This window comes from Poecilia mexicana, unplaced genomic scaffold, assembly GCF_051168715.1.
Source record: "Poecilia mexicana isolate PSO_F unplaced genomic scaffold, ASM5116871v1 scaffold_4, whole genome shotgun sequence".
Lineage (NCBI taxonomy): Eukaryota > Metazoa > Chordata > Actinopteri > Cyprinodontiformes > Poeciliidae > Poecilia > Poecilia mexicana.
Window position 1 is genome coordinate 30,168,413 of NW_028263373.1, and position 12,058 is coordinate 30,180,470.

General features: G+C 41.2%; 2 long non-coding RNA genes across 2 annotated transcripts; both read right to left on the reverse strand.

Moving 5' to 3' along the window:
- Nucleotides 1-1,252: 1,252 nt before the first annotated feature.
- LOC148160033 (uncharacterized) lies at nt 1,253-2,284 on the reverse strand. Its single transcript, XR_015762733.1, has 3 exons — nt 2,126-2,284; nt 1,967-2,046; nt 1,253-1,411 (listed from the first exon to the last, which is right to left on the reverse strand). It is a non-coding gene; the product is annotated as an uncharacterized LOC148160033 (long non-coding RNA).
- Nucleotides 2,285-9,070: 6,786 nt separating this feature from the next.
- On the reverse strand, nt 9,071-10,122 carry LOC148160034 (uncharacterized). Its single transcript, XR_015762732.1, has 3 exons — nt 9,925-10,122; nt 9,766-9,845; nt 9,071-9,210 (listed from the first exon to the last, which is right to left on the reverse strand). It is a non-coding gene; the product is annotated as an uncharacterized LOC148160034 (long non-coding RNA).
- Between the last annotated feature and the right edge of the window lie 1,936 nt (nt 10,123-12,058).

Genomic DNA, 12,058 nt, shown 5'->3' on the forward strand with positions numbered 1-12,058 from the left:
GACGTAACACCTGTTTATTTGCTTTTTCACAAGTTTAAACCCGTGTGCAAACACGTGGAAGGTTAAATTGTTATATATAGTGAACAGCAGCGGTGGTAAAAACTTTTGTTTTGGTTATTGAGTGGTTAGACTGCTCCTCACTGCGTGTGGATCGGTCACACGCGATAACGGGAGGTGTACAGAGGGGGGAGGGAGACCCATGGTGGTCGGTCGAGGTGCGGTTGTTCAGATTTAGGAGATATGCTTTGAGTTTTGTTCTGGTGTTTAAGCTTCTCAGATGTTCATGTTCTTATGGGGAAAACTTTGTTTTTTCTTATCCATTTCTGGTAATCAGATTAGTCTTACATGTCGAAAGTTTTAAATCTTAACATGGAACTGCAGGGGCCTACAACGCTTAAAGAAGGTCAAACAAGTTATTAATAGACTGCATGATTTGGATTCCAGAATAGTATTTCTACAGGAGACGCATCTTATGGAAGAGGATGAGGGGCCGGTCAGGAGGAGATGGCGGGGTAGTGTATTCGCTTCTGCATTTTCTTCTAGAGCAAGAGGAGTTATGACTCTTGTCCATGAATCTGTCCCATTTCTAGTAAACAATGTTATCAAAGATAAGAAGGGTAGATATTTGATAGTCCAGGGCTCCTTACTATTGGAAAAAATTAACCTGGTCAATGTATATGGTCCTAACACAAATGATTCAGGGTTTTTTCAGGACTTGTTCCTCTTACTTTCATCGATACAGGGGCGCTTTGTGATCGGAGGGGATTTTAATTGCACCCTTATTCCAGAAATGGATAGATCCACTCGGTCAGACCTGACACATAGTAATTGCAGAACAACTATACAGATGTTTATGAAAGCTCTTAGACTGGTAGACATTTTTAGGGAACTCCATCATGTAACGCTTTTATTAAATGCGCAGGTCTGACTGCAGGGCTTAGTGTTAACCACTTTATAAAATCAGAAATAGGTACGGCATGGAGTCATGATTGGGTGGATAATTGATGCAACTGATGCAAAGAGCTTTGTTTATATTGCTATTTATTGCAGTAGAAATAATAATGATAATAATAATGACAATAATAATAATAATAATAATAATAATAACAGCAAAAACTAAACAAAAATAAATTGTTCAAAAGAAACAAGGACGGGGGAAAAAACAAACCAACAAAGAAATAATCAATAATACTTCAAAACCAAATGTAGTTCAAAAAGTCCAAGAGCAACGGGAGAATTGTTCTTTTCCTTTAGATACTCCCTTAGAGTTTATTTTGTTTCCTGTATGGAAAGTGTTTGGTTTTCCTGTATGGAGAGTGTCTTTCTTTTTCCTACCACCAGGTGGTGTGTGGGTAGCTCGCCATCCTCCGTCATCAACCGAGTCGATGAAGGGGGAGAAAAAAAACCTGACCTAAAAGGCCAGAAAACATACATTAAGTTCATATATAAATGTTATATTTATATAAGCTAAATGGGAAAAAAAACAAATACATACTACTATGTATTGACAATCACTTCATATTTTATAAAAATGAAGAAAAAAAAAATCCTTTTAAAAAGAAAAGTGCACTTCATAATTCAAGTTCAAAATTTCTCAAGGTAATTAGCAGTCGCTACGAACAGCTAATAATAAATCAAATCAATCAACTTTAAGAATGTGATTGATCAAAGTAGCTACAAACAAAATCATATTAGGTACCAGACTTCATTGATGCACCAGCATGGAATACAACAATAAACAAAGAAATCATGAAAAATAATCAAATCTAAAGTTGAAAGAGAAGCCTTTAAATATTAAAGGTGTGGCCTTTAATTCGGCTTCAACAATGTGACTTTTTATTAAGTAAATAATTAGTAAGTGGACTGAACTCATGCAGGCAACTGATTGTCGAGTTGGTAGCTAATGCTAACTGGCGGCGCACAGCGGCAATAACGCCCCATCATATATGGATGAATATTTACTCACCGTCGAGTAACGGATTGTCTGAGGAAGTGGATGTTACTTGTTCTCATCAGAAGGTAAACCAGGCATCACCAAAGCCCAACCTGGTGAGTATTGCAGCGGATATATTAGCGGCGCTAGTATTGCTGATACAATGTCAAGTTCAGATGGTACTTAACTCACCGCAGATCCTCGAGTTTTAGGGATGAATTTGTTCAGCGATGAGTCGAGTTGGAGATTTGAGATTGTTTTATTAACAAACGACGCCACAACCAACAGTGAGCAGCAGCACAGTGGAAACCCGGAAATACACATGAGGGTCCCAGCTGTTAAAGGGACGGCTTAAAGGGAAGGTGGTTGGGGCGTGGCGGTCACGTGGGTTACATGTTCCCCCCCTGATCCCATGCACGTCCCCGTACATGGACCAGGTTGAGTCTGGATGGCTGGCTGGATAATACCAGGAACAGTCATGTGTTCATCATCCTCAGTCCCTTCAAGAGAATGTGTAAATGCAGTGGTCAGTCCATGAAACAACAACTGGATACTCTTCAACAGCGGGTGACCGAGTTGGGAGTATTGTAAACGTTCTGGTGGTCTTCTTGCTCGGGTTGACCTCCGCAAAGATGGTTCTGATTCGGGGCTCGATGGTTCTGTTACGGGACTTGATGATTCTGTTTCAGGGCTTGACGGTTCTGTTTGAACAATTAAGTCCACTTCTGGTTCCATATTATTGGTGGAGGGCTCTGGCGTGACAGGCTCAGGACCTCCCTCAGCAGCAGGATCTCCAGCAGCATCTCCTGCAGAATCATTAGTTTTTGAACTGATGTTTACCGCCTCTCTGTCCACAGGTTGAAATTCCCTTGGTTCCTCTGTGACGACTGGAAGCTCCTGTTCCAAATCCTCTTCTGCAGCAGAGGATGGGGGCTGTTCAGAAACTTCAGGTAGGTCTGCAGGTGGAACAAATTGCTGGACAGGAGGTACTGGTGTATCAACAACAGTGATGAATTTCACAGGTTCGAAGGAAGAAGGATCATACAGAGGTGAGATGATCTCATCTTCTGATGCATCTTCATTATCAGGGTCAGGTAAGTTCACAGGCAAGTGCTTTTTCCTTTTCACAGGTAAGTTTTTTTCAGGACTCTGTTCAGCTAGGTAATTACAAGGCAACAAAAGATCACGATGGAGTGTTCTGAGAGGTTTATCCTGGTTTTCTGGTTTTACAGTGTAAACAGGGAGGTTGCCAGCCCTCTTTACCACTACATATATGTCAGGTTCCCATTTGTCAGCCAATTTGTGCTTTCCTCTCAGTCGGACGTTTCTAACAAGGACCCTGTCGCCTACGGCAAGTTCAGAAGTGGTGATATGCCGATCAAAAGAGGTCTTATTGCGGGACATCACCTTCTCTGAGTTTTCTGCAGCCAACTGATGGCTGTCTTGCAGATGCGTTTTCAGTCTTTGGACATACTGCAGGTGAGAGGTGGATGTGTCCTCTTCCAGTGGTAACCCAAAAGCCACATCTATGGGAAGACGAGGTTGGCGACCAAACATTAGTTCGTATGGAGAAAACCCAGTGACATCATTCTTAGTGCAATTGTATGCGTGAACAAGGGGTTTTACAAAATCTTTCCATCGAGATTTATTCTGCTCACTTAATGTCCCTAGCATGTTAAGCAATGTGCGATTGAATCTTTCCACAGGGTTACCTCTGGGGTGATAAGGAGTTGTCCTTCCTTTATGGATGCCAGCAATATCACACAGTTCTTTGATGGTACGGGACTCAAAATCTGGTCCTTGGTCACTGTGTAGTCTCTCTGGAATGCCATAGTGGACAAAAAAATTTTCCCACAAGCATTTAGCAACAGTTCGAGCTTTCTGATTTGGTGTTGGAACAGCAACAGCATATTTTGTGAAGTGATCTGTAATCACGAGAATATCTTTCACTCTGCGGTCTGGTTCCAGAGACAGGAAGTCCATGCACACTAGCTCTAGAGGTCTTGAAGTCTTGATGTTAACGAGAGGTGCAGCCCGTTCTGGTAAAGTTTTCCTTTTTACACATCGTTCACAGGTCTTGATTTTGTTGTAAACGTCAGTGGACATTCGTGGCCAAAAGAATCGGGAACGAATCAAGTCTAATGTCCTCTCAATCCCAAGGTGGCCCATATGATCATGAAGCTGAACCATCACCATATGCTGACACTCCTCTGGTAACACTAGCTGATAGGCAACACTGTTTCCCACTTGCCGTCTCCTGAGAAGAAGGTTGTTACGGAGCTCCAGTTTATTTACTTCTCTCAACAGGAGTGGCAGATCTGGAAGTTCATCCCTCAGCGATGGCGGTGGAGATTCCCCTCTCTCAAGCTGAGCAATCACATGTTGGATGATGGGATCAGCTCGCTGTTTGGCAGCAAGATCAGCAGTAGAGAACCGGGGCAGAACAGCAGTGGCAAATTGGGCATCGTTTGTGTAACTGTCAGGTAGGCTTTCCACATGGGCAGACAAAGAGAGAACAAGGGCATGGTCGTTGCTTGAGCTGAGCACTAGGTGGCGGTCACAGATGGCTTCGACAATGTGCTGGTCAATGGTGGTGCAACCTGGTTCCTTGAGATGATGTTGAACGAACTTTAACACCCTCTCCCTTTCTTTGCAGGATTTAAGGTCATCAGGCATTTCAGGATGTGGTCGTCGGGACAGCCCATCAGCATCTGCATTCTGTTTTCCTGCTCTGTAAACAATCTTGAAGGTAAATGTGGACAGAGCAGAGAGCCATCTATAACTTGTAGCATCAAGCTTAGCTGATGTCAAAAGGTAGGTCAGCGGATTGCTGTCTGTGACCACAGTGAATTGTGTGCCATACAGGTAGTCATTAAACTTCTCAGTAACTGCCCATTTCAGTGCCAGAAATTCTAATTTATGTGCTGGGTAGTTTGATTCACTTCTGGACAGACCTCTACTTGCATAAGCTACAACTCGATTTTTGCCATCATGTTCTTGATATAGCACTGCTCCAAGGCCTGAAGAACTAGCATCAGTATGGAGAGTGTATGGCTTACGAGGATCTGCAAATACAAGTACAGGAGAAGTAGTGAGTTTTTCAATAATGGTGTTAAATGCATGCCGACAGGATTCAGTCCAACGTTCAGCAAAAGGCTCTTTTGGGTTGAAATAGTTCTGGGGTTTCAACATAGGTTTTAGTTTCTTTTGGCTAGGTGGATAGCCAGCAGTAAGGTCATGCAACGGTTTGACGATTGCAGAATAGTCTTTCACAAATCGCCGATAATATCCTGCAAATCCCAGGAACGATCTCAGTTCCTTCAGGTTCTTTGGCACTGGCCAAGATGCAAGGGTGGAAATTTTATCGGGATCTGTCTCCACACCATCCTTGGACACAACATGGCCAAGATACTTCACTGAAGTTTGGAAGAACACACATTTTTCAATGGACAGTTTTAGTCCAAAGTCCTTTAATTTGTTTAGGACTTTCATCAATCTTTTTTCATGTTCTTCAAGAGTTGGTGCGAAGATGATCAAATCGTCAATAAAAACCAGAACTTCTTTCAGATGGAGCTCACCCATGCATTTTTCCATGAGTCGTTGAAAAGTGCTTGGAGCATTGGTCACTCCTTGAGGCATACGATTAAATTCCCAGAAGCCTAAAGGACAAACAAAGGCTGTTTTGTTCTTGTCAGCTTCCTCCATTTCTATCTGGTAATACCCAGATTTTAGGTCCAGCACAGAGAACCATTTAGAGCCTGCCAGTGCAGTGAATGCATCTTCTAGCTTTGGAAGGGCATAAGCATCTTTAATGGTTTGTATGTTAAGTTTCCGATAATCAATACAGAGGCGTACAGAGCCATTTTTCTTACGCACCACCACAATGGGTGAAGCAAATGGAGATTCTGATTCACGGATTATTCCAGACTCGAGCAGTTCTTGAAGATGTTTTCTCACAGCATCAACATCCTGTGGATGTATAGGGCGTGGTCTTTGCTTGAACGGTGTAGGGTCAGACAATTTTATTTGATGTTTCACCTTGTCTGTACGACCAAAATCAAGGTCATGTTTGGCAAAGACCTCTGGTATGCTGTTGAGCTTTGAAATGATCCGACTTTTCCATTCTGGTGTTAGAGGCGATTCTCCAAAATTGTATTGAAGCTGAGGTGTTAATGACTCTGCAGGCTTGTCATGGACTTTGACACTTTGCTCTTTGGAGATAACAGACTCTAAAGCGGCAATCTCTGCAATGGCTGCTCTCGCGGGGATGATAATTGGATGGTCTGACTCATTAGTTACCACAACTGGCAAGTAACAAGGCCGATGTTGAGGTATGTTAATGAGACAGGCTTTAACCATAAGTCCCCCAGGCAGACAGGAAGAAGCTGGGTGTTCAACAACAACCACTTTCTCTTCCCTCAACACCCGTGTGGTCAAACATCCCTCAAGGACAACAGTTTGGCCAGATAATATGGTTTGTGGCTGATCAGGCTGCAGAGTCAAAACAACTGGATGTTCAGGTGAGTTTTGAACATACCTGTTCTGCAGGATCTTCAAGACAGCTTGATACCCAAAAGCAGTGGGTTTAAAAGTAGTAGACTGGCTCTCAAGGTGCTTCTTGTAGGCAATATCAAGTGTATTTGTGCCTACTAGTAAAAGTGGATGTGTGGTTTTGGTGTCTGGGACTACCAAAGCTAGGGTGTCCACTTCAACTGGTGAGCCAAGAAATTCAGGTGGAAAAGTCAAATTTAATTCAATGTACCCAAGGTATGGTACATTTTGGCCATTGGCACCCTCAACTTCCAACAGATTGTTCAGAGACATAATTTCATGGTCAAAGAGGTGGGTATTATAAAATGAATGTGGTACTGTAGTGACTTGAGACCCACTGTCAAGAAGGCAGCTGAAGTTTGTTCCATTTATTTGGATTTGGCCCATGCTCTTCGTACCGATGAGACCCTTAGGTAATACAAAATGTGATTCAGAATGGGGTTTGGGACAGCTGATGGTGGCAGCTCCTGGGTGTCCCTCAGCAGGAACTGCATTTAGTTTAACTGCTGACTTGACTTTTTTCCATCCCACGCTTGTTGTTTCTGACGAAGCTGTTTCTTCTTTTGTTCCACAAGGCTTGGATTTGCTTTGTTGCTACATTGGGAAGACATATGACCATCCTCACCACAGTTAAAACAGTACCCTGGCTTTGGTCTTCCAGCGGTCTGAGGTGAGGTGTTGCTGGTCCTTAGCTTAGACTTGGTCTGTTGCAGTTCTGATTTTGCATCAACAGGTGTCTTTCTGGACATGAAGGAAGACATCTGCCGTTGGAGTTGTTGAATCTGCTTTTTTAATTCTTTCAGTTCTTCATTAACTGTGTCATGACCACAAGAGCAGGTACTCTGAGACTGAATGGTCACTTTTTGTTTAGATGAATGAATGTGCTTTCTCATTAGAGATTCTTTAGCAATTTGTCTGTCCTCCTCTGTCCGGAGTGACAACAAAAGTTCAGAAAATGGGGGAGGATTGCTTTTTTTCTCCTCAAGTTGCAACTTGGAGATGACCGAGTTGTCCCAGCATCCCCGGCAGAACTGTTTAAGTAAATGTATGTCTTTGTCTCTTGGTAATATTCCTCCTCTTTTTATTACTGTGCTGAGGGTAAGCTGCAATCGCTGGAGATAGGAAGATGGCCGCTCTCCAGGATTTTGGAAAATGTTTAAAAACTGAGCGAAAAGCTCCTCTCCATCCTGTACTGTCTGAAAAGCTGAATCAAGGACTTGAAGAAGAGTGGAAGGTGGTGCACCAGGGCTCAAACATTTAATTAAATCTGCAGCTGGTGACAACAAACTTTCCACAATTCGCCGATTAACATGCAATCTGGAAAGGCTGGGATCAGCAAGTAACAGTTCAATTTGAGATCGCCATGAGTCATAGTCTGCTTCATTGCTTGGTTTAGGAATTTTTCCTGAAAATGAGCGGAGTCTAAGTGAAGATGTGGAAAAGTCACTATTTTTTACAACATGCTCCACCACAACTCTTTGAACGTCCTGTGGAATGAGGTCATTCCTTGACAAAGGAACCCTCTGGGTTGGTGGTATACTGGAGTGACTGGGTCGAGGTGGTGCTCCCATCTGCTGACTTTGCACAGACTGTGCTAAGGTAAGGATGTCTTCTTTTTTTTCTTCCTCCTCTTCATCACCACCATCATCTCCATCATCACCACCATCATCATCTCCTGTTGTCTCCAAATGTGTGCTGATTTGATCCATTACACCTTTCAGGACCTCCTCAAACCGTTTTCCACTTCGTTTAGCTATGTTCTTCAGCTCATCAATGTAATCCACAGGAGGGCTGCTGCTACTCACTGAGGCTGCATACTCTGAAGCGAGAGAAGTAACACGAAATATCGCATCTACTGTGGTTCGCGAAGGGTAATTATATGGGAAAAGGGGTTGTAGTGCATTTAATGTAGAATCTTCTTCAAACTCGACAATCAGGTTTTTATAAAATGTACTTTGTGGATCACTGACATGGAAAACCTCTTTTACTGCACCATAACATTGTAAACGATCAACTATCTCTTTTTCGTCCTCACTGCTCTGAGTGCCAGTAACTAACACAGATCGGTGCATGTTTAACCCCAGCTGAGTAACAACATCCATTTTTGTTTTAGTTATTGATAATGATAACACACCCAAAATAAAGGTACTGTGGAATTATTCAATTATTCACCCACTACAAGACTCCTGGCTAGCTCGCCACATGTAACGCTTTTATTAAATGCGCAGGTCTGACTGCAGGGCTTAGTGTTAACCACTTTATAAAATCAGAAATAGGTACGGCATGGAGTCATGATTGGGTGGATAATTGATGCAACTGATGCAAAGAGCTTTGTTTATATTGCTATTTATTGCAGTAGAAATAATAATGATAATAATAATGACAATAATAATAATAATAATAATAATAATAATAATAATAACAGCAAAAACTAAACAAAAATAAATTGTTCAAAAGAAACAAGGACGGGGGAAAAAACAAACCAACAAAGAAATAATCAATAATACTTCAAAACCAAATGTAGTTCAAAAAGTCCAAGAGCAACGGGAGAATTGTTCTTTTCCTTTAGATACTCCCTTAGAGTTTATTTTGTTTCCTGTATGGAAAGTGTTTGGTTTTCCTGTATGGAGAGTGTCTTTCTTTTTCCTACCACCAGGTGGTGTGTGGGTAGCTCGCCATCCTCCGTCATCAACCGAGTCGATGAAGGGGGAGAAAAAAAACCTGACCTAAAAGGCCAGAAAACATACATTAAGTTCATATATAAATGTTATATTTATATAAGCTAAATGGGAAAAAAAACAAATACATACTACTATGTATTGACAATCACTTCATATTTTATAAAAATGAAGAAAAAAAAAATCCTTTTAAAAAGAAAAGTGCACTTCATAATTCAAGTTCAAAATTTCTCAAGGTAATTAGCAGTCGCTACGAACAGCTAATAATAAATCAAATCAATCAACTTTAAGAATGTGATTGATCAAAGTAGCTACAAACAAAATCATATTAGGTACCAGACTTCATTGATGCACCAGCATGGAATACAACAATAAACAAAGAAATCATGAAAAATAATCAAATCTAAAGTTGAAAGAGAAGCCTTTAAATATTAAAGGTGTGGCCTTTAATTCGGCTTCAACAATGTGACTTTTTATTAAGTAAATAATTAGTAAGTGGACTGAACTCATGCAGGCAACTGATTGTCGAGTTGGTAGCTAATGCTAACTGGCGGCGCACAGCGGCAATAACGCCCCATCATATATGGATGAATATTTACTCACCGTCGAGTAACGGATTGTCTGAGGAAGTGGATGTTACTTGTTCTCATCAGAAGGTAAACCAGGCATCACCAAAGCCCAACCTGGTGAGTATTGCAGCGGATATATTAGCGGCGCTAGTATTGCTGATACAATGTCAAGTTCAGATGGTACTTAACTCACCGCAGATCCTCGAGTTTTAGGGATGAATTTGTTCAGCGATGAGTCGAGTTGGAGATTTGAGATTGTTTTATTAACAAACGACGCCACAACCAACAGTGAGCAGCAGCACAGTGGAAACCCGGAAATACACATGAGGGTCCCAGCTGTTAAAGGGACGGCTTAAAGGGAAGGTGGTTGGGGCGTGGCGGTCACGTGGGTTACAATCAACAAACTAGAGCCTACTCATGTTATTCAGCAACATTTCAGACCTACTCCCGAATAGATTATTTTTTAATTTCATCAGAGCTAATATCCAAAATTCAAAACTGTATGTATGATAGCATAGTGATCTCAGATCACGCGCCATGCTGTCTGAGCTATTGTGATGAGAACCTCACAAGAGACCCCCCTAGATGGCGTTTTCAACACAAATGGCTGCAGGATGGGGATTTTGTTAAATATATTGGGCTACAAATTGATGAGTTCTTTCAGTTGAACACAAATCAAACAACAGCAAGCACCAGGTGGGAAGCCTTTAAAGCATTTATTAGAGGTCATATCATTAGCTATACAGGCAAAAAGTCCAAGGAAGCCAAGACTAAAAGGCAGCTTCTAGAAAATAAAATAAAGGACACTCAAGAGAGGGTTTTTCAAACAAATGATATAGAGTTGAAAAAACAACTGCTGATCCTCAGAACAGAGTATGACAAAATGTCCAGTTTCAGAGCTGCATCCAGTCTCTTAAGATTGAAACAAAACTTTTACGAGCAGGGAGACAAAGCTGGAAAACTTCTAGCTTGGCAGATTAAACAGCTTGAAGCAACAGCCTCCATCACATCAATTGAATCACAGGGTAAAACACTAATAGATCCAAGGGATATTAATAACGCTTTTAAAGATTATTATTAGAAATTATATGATACTCATGGAAACATAGACCAAATGAAATTAGATACGTTTTTGAGAGGGCTACATATCCCTGTTATTGCAGATGACTGCAGAGTAGACTTAAATATAGAAATAAATAAAGAGGAATTGGCACAGGCCATTGATGGAAACAAGCAGGACCTGATGGTATACCCGTCGACCTTTATAAAAAATTTAAGGATAAACTGCTCTCTCCCCTTCTAGATATGTTTATGGAGTCATTTAAAAAAGGCACCCTGCCTCCCTCTTTGAATCAGGCTCTAATTATTCTGCTGCCAAAACCAGGTAAGCCCCCAAATAAATGTGAAAACATGAGACCCATCAGTTTACTCAACTCTGATCTCAAAATCATTTGTAAAATACTGGCAATACGGCTGCAAAGAATTCTACCAGGCATAATAAATAAAGATCAAAATGGATTTATAGCTGGGAGGCAAGGATACCACAATATTCGAAGGATCCTGAATATTATTTGGTCTAAAAAGAACGCTAACGATACAGCTCTTACATTGGACGCGGAGAAGGCTTTTGATAAGATCGAGTGGCCCTACCTTTTTAACATATTGGAAAGGTTTAATTGTGGAAGTAACTTTATCAAATGGGTTAAAATATTATATAATAATCCAACTGCAGAAATAGTATCAAACAAAATATTTTCAAGGGCAATTCAAATTAGGAAAGGTTGTCGTCAGGGATGCCCTCTCTCTCCCTTATTGTTCACCCTGGCAATTGAGCCTTTGGCATCAGCTATTCGCCTCCATCCACATATCTCCGGGATAACAATGGGCCCCACAGAGCATAAAATCTCTCTATTCGCTGACGATGTTATTTTATTTCTATCAGATCTGAAAAAGTCAATTCCGGTTGTGATGGAAGTGATCCTGGAATTTGGAAGAATCTCAGGTTACAAAGTAAATGATACAAAATCTTCTATTCTGGTATTAAATATAGATGAAAGGACTAATCCCACCAGTGAAGTTAAGCAATTTAAAGTAGTGGAACATTTTGAATATTTGGGTGTTCAGATTTTCCCAGCACTACAGCAGGTGGTCAAATCCAATTACGAGCACCTAATGAAAACAATAACTGCCTCAATTAGCAACTGGACATCCCTGCCTATGTCCGTTTTGGGAAGAATTAATGTCCTGAAAATGAGTATACTACCAAAGCTATTGTACCTCTTTCAAAGTATTCCCCTTCTGCCGCCTCCTGAATTATTCACTTGGCT